At 39.3% G+C, this 20917-nt stretch overlaps 1 protein-coding gene and 1 long non-coding RNA gene across 3 annotated transcripts in view; both read right to left on the minus strand.

The window, feature by feature from the left end:
* The window catches only part of LOC309634953, a 738917-nt gene that overhangs the window by 379723 nt on the left and 338277 nt on the right, over positions 1 to 20917 (minus strand). The window lies entirely within an intron of this gene.
* The window catches only part of LOC309634927 (uncharacterized protein), a gene marked incomplete at its 5' end in the record, with an annotated part of 34392 nt that continues 20405 nt past the window's right edge, over positions 6931 to 20917 (minus strand). The window contains one exon of one of the 2 annotated variants that reach the window (XM_082405566.1): positions 6931 to 12364. Of the gene's footprint in view, positions 16302 to 20917 lie in introns of both variants that reach the window. The other variant, XM_082405565.1, reaches the window with a different exon arrangement.

Genomic DNA, 20917 nt, shown 5'->3' on the forward strand with positions numbered 1-20917 from the left:
TAGGAGACTCTGAACACAGTCTCAGCTTCCATGTAGCTGTATGTTCTTGGACCAGTTGCTTAACCTCCTGCTTCTTCGATCCTAAACGGGTCGTGGTGACGCGTACTCCTCGGGGCTGTGGTGAAGGTTGAATGAGATAATGTATTTAGAGCATCTGGTTCCTATCAGGAAATAGATGTTTATTCCCTCCCCACACTTATTTCCTCTGTTTCTTTAATCATTATTCCCGTTACTGTATCCGTCTTTCGTCTACCGGCTTCTCCCGCTCCCCTGTGTTCAGGCACTGCCTTTGTCCTTCTCATGGATGGATGACAAGACAGAGGTGCTGTGTGCTGAAACCGTGCTCTCCCCCATCTATTATGCTATGTTCAAAACAATTTTAAGGCTCCACAATTCATACTTCATAGAGCAATAAAAAGTAGCAGGAATTCTAAAACTACCAGAACGTTCTGACTTTCACTCACGCTTTTCAAATTTATCTTTCAACTTCCATATTTCTGAGGTCCAGACACATGTTGTTGCTTTCTTTCTCCCACCCCCTATCCCTCTTTGTAATTTCATTATTCCCTTGCTTTCTATTAGCATTTTCCCCCTCCTTTTGCACTATCCTTTAATTGGGTATCCACTTGAGATTAACAGTGATTTCTTCTGGGTTAAATCTAGTGGCCTTGCATCTCTAAATTTAGTTGCCCTGTACTGACCGTAATGCTAATTACTGGCCTTAATGCTAATTACTGGCCTTGCTGTTTAATCTGTTCTTCTGTGGTAGCACCTATTTCCTCACATCTCTCATCCAGTTCCTCATTCTCACACGTGGCATAGCTTCAAATTATAGTACCCACATTATCTAAAACATCTTTTATAGCCACTTTTTCTTTTCCCTTTTTCCAGGCACTAAAAAAATCTGAAACTCCACCTGTTTTCCATTTTATTTGCTATGATGATTGTTAGGGATCTCCAGAGAAACAGAATCAACAGGATAGATAGATAGATGATTGATAGATAGATGTTAGATGGGTGAATAGATAGAGAGATAGAGAGATAGATCGAAGAGGAGATTTATTATAGGAATTGACTTATGTGACTATGGAGGCTGACAAGTCTCATAATCTGCCATCTGCAGGCAGACGTACCAGGAAAGCTGGGGGTGGAATTCAGTCTCAGTCTGAAAGCCTGAGAACCAGGGAGGCTGTTGCTGTGAGCCCTGGAGTCTGAAGGCCCAAGAGCCAGGAGCTCCAATATCCAAGGGCAGGAAAAGATGGGTGTCCCTGCTCAAGAAGAGAGAAGGAATTCACCCTTCCTTTGTCTTTTTGTCCCATCTGCACCCATAATGAATTGAATGATGCCCTCCACATTGGTGAGAATGGATCTCTTTACTCAATCTACTGAACCAAATGCTAGTCTCTACCAGAAACACCTCATAGACCCACCCGGAAATGATATTTTACCAGCAATTTGGGCATCCCTTCGCCCAGTCAAGTTGATGCATAAAACTGGCCATCACGAGTCTACTCTTATCAGCTTGGTACCCATATGCATCTCCTTCAACTTAACTTTCAAGTAAGGACAGTAACAGGATCATAATTCCACCTAACATGATACAGCTATACAGTGCATGACAGAAAACACACTCAGAATGCCATGATCTGAGTGTCTGTGTACTCTCAAAACTCTTATGTTGAAATCCTAAGCCCTAAAGATGATGGTATCAGTAGATGGGGACCTTGGAGGTGATTACGTAGTGAGAGTGAAGCCCTCATGATTGGGATAGTGCTCTTACAAAAGAGATCCCACGGAGCTCCCTAGACCCTCCACCATGGGAAGATGAAAGAAGTCTGGGACCTGGAAGAGGACCTCACCCTATCATGCTGGTCTTGGACCTCCAGCCTCAAGAACTGTGAGTAAATTTCTGCTGCTTATAAGCTACTGCATCTGCGGTTGTTTGTTATAGCAGCCTGAATGGATCACGACGACTCTTCCTCCTGCAAGCTCCCGTAAAGCCTTCTGGTCTTTTCCCTCCCGCTTTTACCTTAAACAATAACTATAATTAAATGTTAAAACACCATTTTAATTGTCCCTACCTAGTTCAGGAACTTGCCATGCTTCTCAATTGTCTGTTTCTTAAAATTAGTACTGAAACCAAGTTTCAAGGCATCTCACCCACTCGAGTCCTGAAATCGGCTTATTCTTTATTATTCTCTATTAGTATTTCTTTGTAAGTTTTCCACATAGGCATCTAGGTATGTAGAAAAGAACCCTGCAATGAATGTATTCCTTTGGATTCTCCCGGGCCGGTGTTAACCAGTGGTAAAAGGTGGAGGAGCTGGTGTGCCATCGTGGAGAAAGTGGAGAAAACAAATGATTTGTCTGTGGTTCTGTGTACTAATTAATTTATATTGAGACACCATCATACCTACCTATATATGAGCTGACTAACTTTTCTCAGACAGAGAACTGTTCAGGGCTATTTAAAACTATTAAGGTTGTTAACTATTACTTCATATAAGCAAGATAAATAAATCTTATCGGCCAAATAACAACTGAGCTGTCTAGCTTTGTTTTTTTTTTTTTAATAAATTAATTTATTTATTATTTTTGGCTGTGTTGGGTCTTTGTTTCTATGCAAGGGCTTTCTCCAGTTGCAGCGAGCGGGGGCCACTCTTCATCGCGGTGCGCGGGCCTCTCACTATCGCGGCCTCTCGTTGCGGAGCACAGGCTCCAGACGCGCAGGCTCAGCAGTTGTGGCTCACGGGCCCAGTTGCTCCGCGGCATGTGGGATCCTCCCAGACCAGGGCTCGAACTCGTGTCCTCTGCATTGGCATGCAGACTCTCAACCACTGCGCCACCAGGGAAGCCCCTCTAGCTTTGTTTTTTAACAGCACCGAAGTCAAGTCTTCCAAGAAAACAACTGCTTTCACAAGTACCATCTCATGGTCTCCATGCTCTGTGTTGTATTTATTATGAGGACTGGTAACTTAGTACTCACATTACTAATAGAGGCAAATATTGATACTTGTGCTGACATTTCAGTTGGTTTCGCCTGATCCCCACAGTTTCTGCAGTGGGGCAAGGCTAACTGGCGTTTTCAACCAGCATGTCCAAGGATGGAGATTCTTCTCTCTCACTTGCCTTCTAGATTCTCTCTCTTACCTCATGGTCTCTCTAATACCCTTTCCTTTCCATACTCACAGAGCCACCAAGTAGATGCCTTTTTCACATAGTGATTGGATTGTTGAAACCTGGTTGGTCTCTCTGCCATTAGTCCTGCCTGACTTTAATCTATACTGCCCATCACGACAAGGTGAGATTTCCTGGAGCAGAGCTTGGAGACTTCCCACCTACTGCTCCAAGAGTTTAATGCTCTTCCATTCAGGATGCTTGGTGTGAGGACAGCGAGGGACCTGCCCTTATCCAGCAGTATGCCCGCAGTTCCAAACAAAACGTACACTTTATCCTTATTAAGTCTAGACCAAGCTTACCATGGTTCTTCCTATGCTGATGTTCTCAGTGACTTTGTGAAGGAAGACCTTCCATCACCAGCAGATATAAACTAAAATAAAAGTAACACAGAGTATTCCAAAATATAAATAGCAATTTATTTATTGGCAATTTTTGATGCTTTTCCTCCATCTTCTGGCCCATTAGCATCTGGCCCACTGAGGAAGTCAGATGTGTTAATTCTTGTCTTTCAGATGCTGGATGACACCTTTAAGAAGCCATGTAACAAAGATTCACTGTTCAGTGGAATCATGCAAATCAAGGTGCCCAGCTGGAGCCCAGTCCCCATATTAAAGAGATGCTGTGGCCAAAAAAGAGCTCCACACTCCTCACCCTACTCCCATCCAACTTATTACTTTGTCCACTACCTGCCAACACCTGTCTCCACCTTGCCCCTTCTTAGTGTACTTGCATCTCTGCTTCTTGCCTTTCACTTTCTCTATAGGATCATGATGTATCTCTTGCCTTCCAGTTTGACAAAGGACAGCAAGATTATTTGATTTCTCGAACTGGACAGAACCTTTTCTCGTAAGTGTTATTCTGGGCCCTGTTGCCTCCCTGGTTCTGGCTCCAGAGGATCAATGTTGGCTGTTATCTTGAATGCTTATAAGCCCTGTGGAAATGCAGACAGTGAGATACTTGAGTTTTTGTCAATGTCACTATTCTACAATTGAAAGCATGCAATTGTTGAACCTACCCTACTTCACCGGAGAGATATTCTCTTCCAGGTTTTTGGCTGCAATTGAAAAAATTTATGATCTTCTAGACTCTGTCATGTCTTCTTTTTGTAATAACTATTTTGTAATGCTACCTTTATGATTCCAAAGTAAAAGCCAAGAATAATGTAACCTATATACACAAAGTTTCCTAAAAAATTAAAAAGAATGTACAAACTTATATAAAAGAGAAATAGGAGAAAAATAATTCATAATAGATTAGCATGGATTTCATTATGTAAATGCATAGGAATGAGCATTCTAGAAGACATAACACTGTAGTGAGATGACTGTACCTATGTACCAAACCTACTTGTGACAACTATAAAGGCAGATGGTTAGAGGTGTGTTTTATTTGGAGACTGAAATAGCATACATAAGTGGTGCTACTGTCAGAATATGATCAAAAACAGTGGTAAAGTCCAAACAAAACAAAATACGATCTTCCCCCTGGGAAATGTAGTGTTGTTATATAAAATAGAATTAGCTTCTAGACTCAGGTAATATAAATAGGTTTTTAACTTATATGAATACCTTGTGGAACAATGACAAGTTTTGTAGGATTCTAGATAAATTTTTATTGTCTGGACTGTCTCTTGTATTCCAGGACATCTAGCATTCCTGGACCCTGCCTACAGATCTAGTCAAAGTCAGTAGCTTCTTCATTGTGGTGACAACCCAAAATTGTTCCTTCTCCCATTTATAAAATGCCACCAAGAGGATGGTAGGGCTCCCATTGAGTGGCGGAGTTGGTGGGGGTGTGAATTGACATTTATTACACACCTACTATGTTGCAACATCTATGAAGATATCTTACATGTTTTTTAACTTCATTTTCAAAATCGACCTTTGAGGTAGGCAGCCTAGAGAGGTTAAATAACTTACTTGAGGTCACACAGCTAAGAAGTAATGAGCTGAGTAGAGCTTGGTTCCACTGCTGGTGGCATTCTTGGCTCTCTGTGCAGAAAACTAAGAAATGGTCAATATCACACACACAGCAGGAGAGGCCCTTTCATGGAAATTTCAAGGGGGTTCCCAGCTGAGCCATGCCAGATGCATGAAAGCCCAGCCCAGGCAGAGAACGTCAATCAAGCTATTCACAAGCTCCAGCTGAGTAAGGTCCTGTCCACTGCTGTGCAGCAGAGTCTAAATCTTGGCCCAAGACCCAGCCCTGCAACAAGGCTGCTCTCTGTGGGATTTTTCTTTCTTTCTTAAAAAAAAAAAAAAAACCTACATTGTTTTCCTTCTTATAATGGAAATAATAGATGCTAATTGTAAAATATTCCTACAATGTAGAAATGCATAAAACGGGAAGTAAAAATTCTGTAATACCATCCCTCAAAGATAATTGTTGCTATCCAATTGGTATACATCCTTTGGAATTTTTCTCTGGAGTGTATAAAAACAGTAATTTTAAATGAGATCACACTATACATAGTGCTTTTAACTTGCTATTTTTATTTAACAATGTATTGTGGCTCTTAATCCTTGTCATTATACAGAAAACAACCCCTCTCCTTTATTTTTAATGGCTGCATAATATAGAACTATTTACTCTTTCTTGCTCTAGGTCCATAAGGAAATTTTGCCTAGGGGAAATAGACCACAAAAAGTAATTTTTAAAACTTTTCTGCCATCACAAACAATGCTCTAATGGACATCATTGAGCCTATATAACTTTGCACAAGGGTATAACTACTCCCACAGGATAAATTCCTAGAAATTGAATTGTCAAATTGCCCTCTAAAAGGCTCTACCAATTTACAATTATACCAATGGTACATGAAAATCTCAATTCTCTACACCCCAGCAAACTCTAGTTGTTAACAATTCTTTTTTTTCTACTGGTTTTGGGAAAATAGTGCATGTTCCTTATTTTAAAAATACAGTTAAGTATATGAAAAACTAATAATGCTTGAAATCACACCCTTCAAGGATTTCTTTTGAGATATTTTGCTACATGTCTGTAGTGTGTTGATTGGTGCCTCCACAGAGGTATGTCCACCAGGAACCTGTGAATGTAACTCATGTGGAGAAAGGTATCAGTAGCAGTACCTGTATTAGTCAGGGTTCCTCAGAGAAACAGAACTAGTAGGATATATAAGGATATAGATAGAAGGAGACATTATAGGAATTGGCTCATGCAATTATGGAGGCCAAGAAGTCCCACAGTTTGGAACCCCAGAACCAGGAAAGCTGGTGGTATAATTCAGTCAGAGTCTGTAGGCCTGAGAACTAGGGGAGTCAGTGATGTAACTCCCAGTCTGAAGTCAAAAGCCTGAGAACTTGGATCTGTTGATGTAAGTCCCAGAGTCTGAAGGCTGGAGAACCAAGAGCTCCAATGTCGTAGGGCAGGAGAGGTGAATGTCCCATCTCTCTCTCCCTCTCTCTCACTCTTTTTTTCAATCTGGATCTTTTAATGCGCATTTTCTCAGTCTTTACAAGAACCACACAATGTAACTCTTACCCTTCCTCTGCCTTTTTGTTCTATTTGAGCCCTCAGTGGATTGGATTGGATTGGATTGGATGATGCCCATCCACAGTGGGGAGGGCAGATCTTCTTTCTCAGTCTATTGATTCTCTTCCAGAGACACTCCCACAGACATATCTAGAAATAATGTTTTATCAACTATCTGGGCATCCCTTAGCCCAGTCAAGCTGACACAAAATATTAACCATCACAGTACTTTGTTCCTTTTTATGGTTGTATCAGTACTTCATTCCCTTTTATCATTACATAATGTTTCATTGCATGGATACACCACTTCTGTTTACCCATTCATCTATATTCCAATTGTTTCCACTTTTTGGTTATTATGAATAATGCTGCTACAAACATACATGTACAAGTTGTTGTGTAGACATATGTTTTCAATTCATTTGGATATATAACCAAGAGTGGAATTGCTGGGTGGTATGATTATTCTATGTTTAAGTTTTTGAGGAACTGCCAAACTGTTTTCCACAGTGGCTGCACCATTTTACCTTCCCACTAGCAATGTATGAGGATTCCAATTTCTCCACATCCTCACGAACACTTGTCATTTTCTTTCTTTTTTTAAATTATACTTAGCCTAGTGGATATGAAGTGGCATCTCATTGTGGTTTTGATTTGTATTTCCTTAATGACTAATGTTTTGAGCACATAATCACTTTTAATGCTTCAGAATAGTCCATTGTATGTATGTACCCTGGTTTATTTCACAATTTATTTAAGCCGTTTCCTACTGATAGGCAAGCAGAATTTTCCAAATTCTTTTCGCCATTATAAGCAATTTTGCAGTATATCTATTCGCTTTGCTCAATAAATACAGTTCTTTAGTGTAAAGTCCTGGGATTAAGATTGCTAGTGAAAAAAACGCTCATTTTACACTTTAACACGTATTAACAAACAGTCCTCCTGAATAGTTATGCTTATTTTCTGGCGGTGCCTGTTCTTCCACATGCTGGATAACAATGTTGCAACTAAGCCACCAAGCCTTGGTGCACAAGAAATGTCATATTCCCTTATTTACTTAAAAACAAAACAAAACAAAACTTAAATTAGACTTGGTGGTCTATCCTGTTGACGTGGGAAAAGGGATTAAATTACAGCTGTAACTGGGGATCTCCTCCAAACCTGTCCCCCACCCTAAGCCACAAGGTCTTGCAAAATCTGGGGATTCTTAAAGCTATTCCAGTGCAGCAGAGAGATCCCCAAAGCCTTCTGTCCACAGGGCTGCAACAGCCGTGCTTATTCTCCAGGGCCTCACTATCCCTTGGCATCTGATGACTCTGCCGTTTCCACGCCATACTTGGGGAACTTTAAAAAGCTGTAAACCTAGAGCTGGTTTCCAGACTCCGAAGGGAGGGTGCTGCCCCCACCCCGGGGTGGGGGGCAGGGGGCTCAAGTCCTGCCGCCCTCATGACCCTTTGAACCTCAACTTTCTCTTTCCCTGTAAATCACCCTCTGTTTTCTTCGATCCCTGTCTCCATCTCTCTTACCACTTTCTCCCCACCTCTCTATGAAACCAGACAATTTGGTCAATAAGTTCAGTTATGTACAAATGACAGGGAGAGCCAGGGAGATTTTGTCTGGCAAATCTGGAAAAATCCATGAGATAAGAAAATAGAAAGGCTGGAATGGGGGTAGAACATGCTTACAGGAAGAACAAACACAAATTAATCACTCTGTTCTGCTTCATTATGTCTATCTTTTTCATCTCTGTTAATCTGATATACAAAAATTGGTTTTTTTTCTTTGCTCATTCTTCTCTTGAGGTGTTTCTTGTCTTCCACATTGATTAGAAATCTTTTTAATCTTTGTCACCCTAATAGGTATTAGATTATGTTTTGCTTTGTTTGAATTTGTATGTATTTTATTTAGTGATGTTGGTCAACTTCTCCTGCGTTTGTTCTTCATTTATAAGTCTCTCCTGTGAATTACCTTTTCATTTTCTTTGCTTATTTCCTAATGAGTGTTTGACTTACTGATATGTAGGCACTCTTTTTTTTTTTTAATTGGAGTATAGTTGATTTACGATGTTGCTGTGTTAGTTTCAGGTGTACAGCAAAGTAAATCAGTTATACATATACATATAGCCACTCTTTTTTTTTTTTTTTAGATTCTTTTCCCATGTGTAGGCACGCTTTATAACAAAAATATTCAACCTTTCAAATGCATCACAAGTATTTCCTCTTAGTCTGTTATATACTGGCCAAGTTTTCTATGGTATTTAAGTTTCTAAATTTATGCAATCAACTGTCAATATTTTCCTTTTCACTTTTTGGATTTTTTCCTGAGTGTCACAATAGGCTTTTCTACACCGTGAAAGAGTTTTGTTTTAGTGCTATATTTTGTTTTGGTGCTCCCATATTTTATTATATTATTATATTCTTTATTTGCATATTTAAACCATCTGGATTGTGTGTGTGTTGTATGAAGAAAGAATATAATTTTTCTTGGCTAGCAAATTTTCCCAAATTATTTATTGATTAATCTACCTGTCATTTACCTATTTGAACTGCTTCCTTTTCCTCATTCTTTTTTCTAAGTAGTATTGCTGATGTATATAATTAATTCTATATATTTACCTTCTTTCTAACCGCCTTACTGAACTCTAATGTGAAACTATCAGTTATTTCTTTGGGTTTTCTATATATAAGAATACTAGCATCATCAAAGAGAGATGTTTTTAGCCCTCATATAAACATCAATGAAATTATAGTTTTCTTCATATGAGTTTTATGTATTTATTATTAAATTAATTATTACTCTTGGGAATAGAGTAGATAGGTGAGTGTGGGTCTGTCTTATTGCATAAGTAGGACATCTTGAGCAATATTAAATAATAAAGCTGAACCCCTTCTTTCCTTAAAAAATATTTTGCTGCTAGTGAATGCACATTTAAAATATTTAAGGGACTTGTCAAGTTGCCCTCTTAAAAATTTTTCTAATTTATACTCCCACTCGAGTACCTAAGAGTGTCCATTTCCTACACCTATGTCGGAAAAGGGTCATAATGTGTAATATAGATATTTCATCTGGGCATGAAATGAACATGGTCTTTGAAGCAGTAAATCAGATCACCCTAGCAATAGTTTGGCATATTTCTCTCCTAGTCTTGTTTTCCCATTGCACCAACTGTGGGCTCAAATTCTTTGCTTTGCTGCTGGCACTTTCTCCACTCAGCTCACAGCCTCCTATCTCGCCTCAATCTTGGCTCTAACCTAGCCATTCCTCCCCCTTGTTTGATTTGCTAACTCACCCCTACGTGTAGGAGATGGAATTGGCCTGGTCAGTCAGATACTGGCCAAGTGGAGCAGAATGTGTCAAAGACTGGGTTTCCCAGGGACTGGAGCTGGAACTAAGTCAAAGTCCAGAGGTTGAAAAGCAGAAGATACCCTGTGCAAACAACAGGAGGACCAAATGCAAACACCAGACCCGAGCTTTTAAAACCCAGACACAGCCGGCTCACTGCTGAGCTCATCAGCCTCAGGGAAGCGGGTAGCACAGTAAGAAATGAGTCTGGAGAAGTAGGCAGGTACCAGAAAATGAGTAGCCATGTGTACCCTACTTAGGAGTTTGGACTTGGATGTCTAAGTAATAGGGAAAAGATCCAAGTTACAGAAATATGAAATCAGATCTGATAATTATTTTGAAAAATAATTGGAAAGGGCTATGACTGGATGAAAGCTATATGGAGGAGAAAGTGTTGAGGAAGGCTTTTAGATTCTTAGTATGGATGTCGAAATGGCTGGGGCATCAATTCCACGGTTCTTCAGAGAAACAGAGCCAGTAGGATGGTGGGTGATGGCACGTCTGAAGTACGTAGGGGAGGTTGGCAGGTTGAAAGCTCTCAGGCAGGAGCTAAGCTGATGCTGCTGTCTTGAGGCCAAATTTCTTCTTCTTCAGGAAAGACTCAATGTCGCTTTGCACCTGATTGGATGAGGTTCACTCAGATTATAAAGATATTCTCCTTGACTTCAAGTCAACTAACTGTAGATGTTAACCACATCTACAAAATACCTTCTAAGCAAGGCCTAGATTAGTGTTTATCTGATAACTGGCTACTATGGCCTAGACAAGTTGACATATACAACTGACCATTACAGACGGTGACACTATTAACTGTATAGAGACTACAGGAGAAGCGAATTTGGGGGCAATTGAGAAAAAAATCTGTTTGGTTTTGGACACGTCGAGAGTGAGGAACCTACAGTACATCTGGGGGGACCAGAGATACTGTAGGGTGTCTGAGAATGTGTTCTGGATTAGAACTTTAGAGTGAGGTAGTTCAAACCACAAGTAAGGATAAGACTCCACAGGAGGAGTTCATGAGGCGTAGCTGCAAATACTCACTCATGGAAGTGAGTTTAGGGGGTGGACCAGAGATTTCAGTAAGTAGGGAGTGGTGAGGACTATAGTAACCGGAGAGCAAATGGCCAGCAACTTCTATTTAGTTCCAACTAATTAGCTATGATGCACAAATGTTGGTCTAGTGTTGTCAAATCTTTCCATGTTTTAAAAGAACCTGGAAAATCTAAATGAATAAATGAAAAGTTCAGGTTTCAAATCCTGTTTCTTATATTTGCCTAAAATACTACTGAGCCCAAATTGAAAGTATCTGTGGACTGTATCCAGTTTGTGGGCCTCTACTTTGAGAACTCTGAAGAAGAGTGAGCCCAGTAGACAGTGGATGAAACTCTGGGAACTCCAGCATTGAAGGATCAATATGAGAATGTGTCAAGTGTGGGATACAAGGACTAAAATGAGGCCATAAAACATGACCATTGGAAGTCAGGTGGTGAATCAGCCTGTGAAGTATCTTAGTAGCATGGTGGAGGCAAAAGGTGGATTATACATGTGGAAGAATGTTGAGACTATTTTTTCAAGCCCTGTCTCATAAATCATTTTTTTTCACATAAACAGTTTAGTAACTCCCGCCTCACTTTTAGCTCTTGAGAACAAGAGCTAAAGAGCAAATGTACGTTTCTTGCTCCCTTCATGGGTCTGTGCTCAGACTGAGGGAATATGGGGTTCTATGGTCCTCGAACACTTTGATTTTCCTGGTTCCTGGAGTTCAAGGGGCGCAAACAAAAAATATCAAATAAACCATAAATGCAATTTATTTCTACCAATAAATTCGATGTAAGTTTATGCAAAGCAATTAATAAAGATAATACATTGCAAAAATTTATGAACACTGCCCTAGACAGAATCACTGCAACTTCATATATTCAGCAAAAATAATAAAATTTACACAAAACACTCATTCTTCCCAAGATTCTCTAAGACCTCCAGAGAGTAAGTTCATCAAAGGCCAAGGAAGTTGAAGTTTGTAGCTTCTATACTTGTCAATTGACAATTCAGTATTTAATCACCAGTCACACCTGTATTTTTTTCTATGTTCTAAGACCAAAAAGGTGAAAAAGTGTCCAATGCAATTGAAACTGTGTTTGCCCATGAATGAGGAAGAAGTGTTGCTTTGTGTGCATATGCGTGTATGTGTGTGTGTGTGTGTGTGTGTGTATGTGCACACATGAATGAAAAACTTTATTTCCTCGTGGGTTCATACCAGTCAGCAGGACTCTGCAAGCTGCTTTCATGCTCCATGAACAACGCTGCACTCTTGCCATCAAGCTTGAGATGGCAGCCGGAAGCGACTTTTCTGGGGAAATAAATGTAGAGTCTTTAGAGACTGGCCCTAACCGAAGGGGGAGGAAGCTTCACAAATGAGTTGAAAGTTAAGGGAATGAAGAAGTCTGTTGCCATAGATGTCCCCACCCTGTAACCAAAATCCCCTTTAAATTCCATGGGATTTCACTAATTGTAGATGAGTATGGGTTAACATGCTTAAAATGCAAAATCCCAGGCAGGAAAAAGCAACTTTTCACACTTTAGGCTTGATTAGTTGGTTTTTCTGTTTACACTTCTCTGAGATCAGCAGGTCTGAAAGAATGTGAGTTTGATGGAAAAGGAAACTGGAAAAAAGTAGTGATCATCTTGGAGGGGGAGAGCCTTCAGAGGAGGCAGGGAGGGGACCTCAGAGAAGACATGAGACTCAAGGGAGCAGGGGAGCAGGAATCTGGGTAAGGATAAGGAGAGGGTTAGGAGACAGAGGATAAGGACCAAGAAGTTGAAATGCGAAGTAGCAAAGACAAGTTTTATTTATGTCCTATTGCCACTTGACTCTCCTTGTGGTTAGGTGATGAAATGCTTTGCCTGGTGGCAATTTAACTGGCAGGGACTTCCCTGGTGGCACAGTGGTCGGGAGTCTGCCTGCCAATGCGGGGGACGCGGGTTCGGGCCCCGGTCCGGGAGGATCCCACATGCCGCGGAGCGGCTGGGCCCGTGCGCCACAACTGCTAAACACCACGTGCCACAAATGCTGAAGCCCGTGCGCCTGGAGCCCGCGCTCCGCAACAGGAGAGGCCACTGCAGTGAGAGGCTTGCACACCTAGGTGGGGAGTGACCCCCGCTCGCCGTGGCTGGAGGGAGCCCGCGTGCAGCGGCGAAGACCCAGTGCAGCCAGGAATAAGTGAATGAATGAATGAATAAATAAATACATAAATAAATTTATATTAAAAAAAAATTTAACTGGCTGCTGCCTGGGCTGGGGTTGGGGATGGTGAGGGTGGGGGAGAGGAGGGATTGATCCCACCCAGAGATGCCGGGCTAAAGTGACGATGAGGAAGAATCTAATTAAAATATCTCAAATTAATTAAGAAACCATGGTAGTTGAGGGATGAGTCATCAGAGCACTGCCACAGAAATCACTTCCTAACATCTTCATCTATTGGACAGGGACTTTTCTCAAATCTGATTTCTCTATTTGGCTAAACTTAAATTGAAACTATGTGTATGTGTGTGTGTATATATATATGGTAGCTAATACAGTTTAACTGTACAATTACTCTTGTTCTAACTTGACTTTAATTTGTCAGAGGTTATGTTTTATAGGTGACTGTAGTTTGTTAGTTCTTGGATTTTAAATGTATTTCCATAATTTTTATGTCAGGGGAGGAGTTAAAAAAACTGGTGCTAAATTATCGTTAATATCTTATATTCACATACAGATTTACAGTGCTTATTTTTGGACTGAACAGTAAAGGTGAAAAGAACATTTAACCTTTCAATCTGCACAAATTCCCTGAGGAAGGCATTAGTATTTCTATTTAACAGCTAAGGAAACTTAACTTCCCTCTCTACCCTGTTTGTGACTCTGTGTGAGCTATTTATTCACATATGTTGTTCAGAGGGCATCAGGAGGAAGCAGGCAATTAGGAAACAATCTGAGTAAGGTAAACAAACACCATATAGAATGCTACAGAGTTTGATTAAAATGATAACTATTGACTTTTATTTTTATTTTATTTTTTTTAGTTGATTAAATTGAGACAGTTGTTTAATTTCTTTGAAATTCAAATAAAATTAATGGCTATTGTCAGGATGGAGAAAATGTGCATAACGTTATTTGCATATTAATTACTACAAAGTAACACTCTATAATGTTAATTATTGCTATTATTATTATTATAAAAAGAAAAATCTTAAATCTAGCGCTCTGAAATTATAACTATTGACTTTTAAAAGAGTAAAGCAGAACACCAGATTCCTAACAACTTGGCTGTCCACATGTTTCTGTAGTACCTATGGCTGAGGCCTAGCAAATTTTGTCTTCACATTTGTTGTGAAAGAGAAAATCCTTGTGACTACCTGATAGCTCACTGTTTTGTTCTGAAGATTAAGTAAAAGCAAATGAAGTAAAGAGTGTGACTAAATAGGATAGATAAAAATGGAAGAAGTATGCGTCAAACGTGAAAACTCAAGAAGACCCGTAATATTCTTATATTGCTGTTTCTCTTAAGCTTCCCAGGGTATGCTAAATTTTTGCAAAAAGTCAGGAGGTTTAGAAACCACACAGAGAAACATTCCTTGGAAAGAGGAACTCTTCAATGGTCTAAGATTACCGATCCTTGAATTGGAATGGTATGCAGTTGAGTTTTCCATTCACAGTTCCAGGAAAAAATGGGATTTTTTTCCCATTAAGAATACTGTTATTTAGTTATTTTGAAGTATACAGTACATACATGCTTTTTTCTAAAACCACTAGATTTCATAAGAGGCACACATTTGAGTATTTCAAACCTTCTCTGTTGATTTTAGATCAGACATGGGGCTCAACTGTAGATAAAATTTCATTTCAAGTACAGTACAGAACAGAAGCAGAGACATCCATCATACGGCTCATAAAGTGCTTAAATTTACTATTTACTTCTTGGGAATGACTCAGCATTCATATTTATAATAACAAAATGCTACACAACAACTGCCAATAAATATTGGAAAGGCTGACCTATCTAGATACAGTGCAGTAATTATTATATCCTGACGAAACTTTTCTTAAGTCTTGATGGCAAAGAGAAAAGTGCTTTAAAACTTTAAAAGAATCTTAATTAAATAAAAAATTAGAGCATTGCCCTTTCAGTCAATTTTCCTTTTGCCCTACCAGTTAAGTTGCCTAAGCTCTCTAAACCTCAGTTTATTTTCCTATAAAATAGGGAAAGTAGTAACAGCTCAAGTAAAAGCATAGGACTCTTTCAGCTGCAAATGAGAGATACTCAGCTCAAAATGGCAAAAGGAAACAAAAATAATGCATTGACCCTCCAGGAGTAGCCTTGCATTGGTGTGGCTGGATTCCGGTTCAAACAATATCACTGAGGACTCAGTCACTGCTATAGACTGAAAGCTTGTGTCGCCCCCAGAACTCATATGTTGAAACCTAATCCCCAGTGTGATGGTATTTGGAGGTGGGGCTTTTGGCAGGTGATTAGGGCATGAAGGTCATGAGGTGACCTGATAAAAGGTAGTGCCTTTTAAAAGAGGCCCCAGGGAATTCCCTCGCAGTCCAGTGGTTAAAACTTGGCACTCTCACTGGCGTGGGCCTGGGGTTCGATCCCTGGTTGGGGAGCTAAGATCCCGCAGGCCGTGTGGCGTGACCAAAATATAAATAAATAAATAAAAGAGACCACAGAGAGCACCCCTGCCCCTTCTTGCATGTGAGGACACAGCAAGAAAATGACATCTATGAACTAGGAAGCAGGCTCTCACCAGACATCAGTCTGCCAAGCAACTTGATCTTGGACTTCCCATCCTCCAGAACTGAGAGAAACAAATTTCTGTTGTTTATACACCACCCAGTTTATGGTATTTTGCAACAGCAGTCCGAACAGACTAAGACAGTCACTCTCGATGCCGTGGCTCTGCTTTCTTCTGTTAGATCCAACTCTCAGGCAGGTTCTGCTCATGGGGTGAGATGGCCACCAAAAACTCCAGCTTATATCCAGCGAGCTTCAGAAAGAGAAGGTCTGTTTCTCAACTGTTACAACAGTAGTTAAATCATTGATTGGCAATGACTCTGATTAGCATGACTTGGATTTGTGTTTATCTCTGAATTACTCCTTGCAATAAGGCAGATGTGAAGTTTTATTGGCCCGGTCTAGGCTGTATGTCCGTCCCATAAATGAGAGGTATCAGCTCCACTCAAACAGTAGGAACTTGAGAGAGTAGGTGAAGAGTAGCATTCCCCATAGAAAATCTGGGTACTATGATGACAAATAAAGAGAATATATTAGGGTGACTATGATAATCAAATAAGATAATACATGTACATAAGATATTATGTGAACATAAGGGATTCTTATGTATTATGCCAGATGTTATTTAATTAGGATATCCCTAAAAAGACTGTTTTTTTTTTTTTTTAAACAACGACATTTGAGATTTTGTAACTTGAAACATCTGAGTTCTACATCTCTTGAAGGTCTCTGTTTCAGTTTGCCAAATTCTCCTCTGTAGTTATGGTGGCAAATTCTCATAGAGCTGATGCAGGATTAAAGAACCACTAAGTATTGGAAAGGCTGACCTATCTAGATACAGTGCAGTAATTATTCTATCCTGACGAAACTTTTCTTAAGTCTCGATAGCAATGAGAAAAGTGCTTCAAAACTTTAAAAGTTGATGCAGGATTAAAGAACCACTAAGTATTATCTTTAGCATAAGGATTTGAATTTCTCTGGAAGAATTAAGCAAGCCTTTGGCATCCAAATAACAAAGTGTCTTAAATGAGTAGAAGAGACTAGTATGATCTTATTTTGGAATTACAAAATAAATGATACATTCTTTGAACAATAAATCTGCATGGGAGCACAAATGTTGACAATTGGTATTGTATACTTGTTATTTGAGCACTTACCTGAAAACTAGCTCTTTGATTTTGAATTGTTGTAGAGACTGACTAGATGGTCATCTATCCTAGTTCCTATTCCTAGGCAGACACAGGGTTGGATTTAACAGCCTCTTTGCATTGGGTTGAGACCATGTGACTCTGTCTGGTCAATGGAATGTGGGCAAAGGTGATTTAATCTCCTTCTAGGCATATTCCAATTCTTCAGCCCTATCACCTAATGTGACACCCTCAGAAGTCACATCTCTAAGATAGCAGATTTATAAAATTGCAGGAGCTTAAATCACTGAGCTAGCAGGAGCTCTGATAAGGGGAACCACTAGACCAACTTTGAAATGTTTCAAGAGAGTGAATTTTTATCATATTAAATCCCTGATTTGGGGATTGTTTATTACCATCTGCTTAATACAATGAGTGAGTCTAGAACAAAACAAAATTTCAAGAATAATAACATTGTTTCATTTCTAGACAAATCTCCATAGAAGTACGTGAATTTACCAGAGCATCAATTGATTCAGGCTTCTCTAGACCTTAGAGGAAGTTTTCCTTATCTTTTCCATCTTCAGGATAAAAATAGCTGAAGAAATAATTAACAAATTTGACTCCTTTATTTATTAATTTTTAAAAATCAAACAATTACTATGCACCAAGGTTATGCCAAAAACTTACTATGTACCTGCAAACTCTCAAGCACAAGATAGCCACATTGAATCCATTATCTTTCCCTATACCTTTGAATGACATCACCTAAGCGCCCAGGCCAAAAAATTGAGAATCATTCTTAATTCCTATTTCTCTTTAACTGGGTCCTGTAGACCTTACTCTCACATAATTCTTTAATCTGTACATTTCTCTCCATTCTTATCACCACTGTTTGGAAACATTTGTGACCTTGGATTAGGCAAGGATTTCTTAGATATGACAACAAAAGCATTATCCATGAAAGAAAACAAAATGGAAATGTTGAACTTCATCAAAAGAGAATGAAAGACAAGCCATAGACTGGAAGAAAATATTTGTAAATCAGATATCTGATAAACATTTCTATCCAGAATATTTAAAGAACTCTCAAAACTCAACAATAAGAAATAACTCAATTTTTGTAAATGGGCCAAAGTTCTCAACAGATACTTTATAGGCCAAAGTATCTCAAAAGATACTTTACAGCTAATCAGCATGTGAAAAGATGCCCAACATCATTAGTCATTAGAGAAATGCAAGTTAAAACCACAATAGGGTACCACTACATACCTATTACAATCGTTAAAATTAAAGGACTGACCACACCAAGTGTTGACAAGGCTGTGGCAGAAGGAGAATTCTTATAAACTGCTAATGGGAATGTAAAATATTTGGAAAATATTTTGACAGTTTCTGAAGAAGTTAAATATATACCAATCACATGATCCAGACATTTTGGCTCTAGGTATTTACTCAAGAGAAATAACAGCATATCTCTCTTCAAAAAGCTGTACATGAATGTTCACAGAGGCTTTATTTGTAATGATCAAAAACTGCAAATGACTTAAATATCCATCAACAGGTGAATGGATAAAAAATAAAATACAATCCGCATTGACAAATAATGAACTGCTGATGCATGTGACAACACAAAACAATATTTGTATCCATGGAAAGTGCTTTACAGTTTGCTAATATTTTGCATTTCCGAATGTATGATGCTATGAACTGAATGTTTATATCCCCCCAGATTCACATGTTGAAGCCTTAATTCCTAATGTGATGGTATTTAGAGGTAGGAGTCTTTGGAAGGCAATCAGATCATGAGGGTAGGGCCCTCATGAATGGGATTAGTGCCTTTATAAAAAAAGACACAAAAGAGATGATCTCTCTCTGTGTCATGTAAGGCTACAGTAAGAAGACAATCCTTCTGCAAACGAGGAAGAGGATGGAGCCAGGAACTGAATCAGCCAGCACCTTGATCTTGGACTACCCAGCTTCCAAAACCGAAATTAAATTTCTGCTTTTTAAGCCATCCAATCTATGGTATATTTGTTGCAGCAGCTGGAATTGACTAAGATATATGGATAGAGTCATCTCATGATAATGTAACTGTCATTTAGTAATGCAATGCTTATACAGTCTAGACCAGGGAGTGACAAACTCTTTATATGAAGGGCCAGATAGTATATATTTTAGGCTTAGCAGACCAGATTGTCACTGTCACAACTATTCAGTTCTGACTTTACCACACAAAAGCAGCTATAAACAATACATAAATGAATGGGGATGGCAGTGATCCAATAAAACTTTATTGACAAAAACAGACAGTGAGTGGATTTGGCCCCCTGGTTTAGATTATTAGCACTGCTGTGAGTCTTTCAAACTTCCCCCTACTTGATAAGTTGGATCTGTGTCCTACTGGCCATTTGCCTAACTCATTGATCTTGGATATCAGGAAAGTCATCAATGGATCTCAGCCATCTCTGTGGTGCCAAGAAGCCTGAGTTATCTGGGGACTTTTCCAATGTCAGTGAACAGATTCTTTATCTCACAAGATGCCAAAAGCCCATGAGAAGTGTGGTGGATTAAATATGACTGCAATTTTTTTGTCCCCACCATGAAGAGGTGGTTTATTTCTGCTCCCCTTGAATCTGAGCTGGCCCTGTGATCACTTTAACCAATAGAATGTGATGAAAGTGATACTGTACCAGTTCTGTGCCTAAACCTTAAGAAGGCCTTAGAATATTCTGATTTTATAATTTGGGAGCCCTGAGCCACTATGTAAGTCATCTTCTTACCCTATGAAGATACCATAAGGGGAGATCACATGGTAAACACATGTGAAGAGCTAGAGATCCTGAAACTAGATGGAGAGAGAGAGGCCCGATCATTCCAGCATCCAAAGCTAAGTTTGGCCTCACATCCATCCTTATCGAGGCATTAGAGTGGGCCATCTTGGGTGTTCTAGCCAAGTCAAGCCACAGATAACTGCAGACTCAGCCAACATGTGGAACAGAACTGCCCAGATTATCCCAGTCAACAAAGATAATAAAATAAAAAGCTACTAAGTTTAATTAGCTGAAACAAGGAGATAAAAACATTGAATGAGACCTCCGTCTGAATGAAAGAATTAGAGTAGTTTAGTGATTCTCAGAGTAGGTTCTATGAGGTGCCTATAGGTGTCCACAAAATAAGAACATAAGGGTTTCATGCTCAAGTAAGATTGAAAACTACCTTGTGAGTCAATATTAAGCAGGTTTAATATTTACTGCAGAATTAATGTGTACATTTAATAATAAACATTATGAAACTCCAAGAGGAGGATGTAAAATTTGCCTGTGACTTTTTTTAAGGTGTACTTATTCACATCCTGAGGAAGAATTCCCAGAAGATATGATAGCTAAGCTGTGTCCCGACCAAGAAATAAAGTCTGGAAGATGCTGGACAAGATGGTCTTAGCTTATTTCCAGCTCCAAAATGTCATTATCTAGAATCCATTATGAAATGGTCTCTCTCTCTAATACAAGCAGTAGAGCAAGCACATGGAGTTCCTGGTGGATATCCAAGCCTCTCATACAGCCTTCACTCAGTTGCACTCATTATGGATAAAGGCTTCTACTTTAAGCCACCCAGATACTTTTGACCTCCAATCCTAATCAATGCCTTGAAATGAAAATATGGTCATTGAGGATGGAAAATAAAACCCAAATCAGGGTCTACAGTGTGAGACCTCAGCAAAAACTTTATACAAACTAAGCTTTTCTCATTTGGTATCGTATTTCAAAATAATATCATCTCTCCAGTGACTCTGGTCTCTCAATTTGAAAGTAGGCTCAATGGGCTTTTCTTTTTTAAACTAGTGAAAACAAAAGTGAAAACAGTATAACACTATCCAATCTCATTTACTTGTTAGGATATTATCTTAATTGCTTTACTCAACATCTCAGCACCAAATTTCTTGAGTTAGTTGTCCATACAGTTTGCATTTCTCTCCTCTCTTACCATTTACTC

Source organism: Balaenoptera borealis, assembly GCF_965194805.1.
Source record: "Balaenoptera borealis genome assembly, chromosome: 9".
NCBI classification, from domain to species: Eukaryota; Metazoa; Chordata; class Mammalia; order Artiodactyla; family Balaenopteridae; genus Balaenoptera; species Balaenoptera borealis.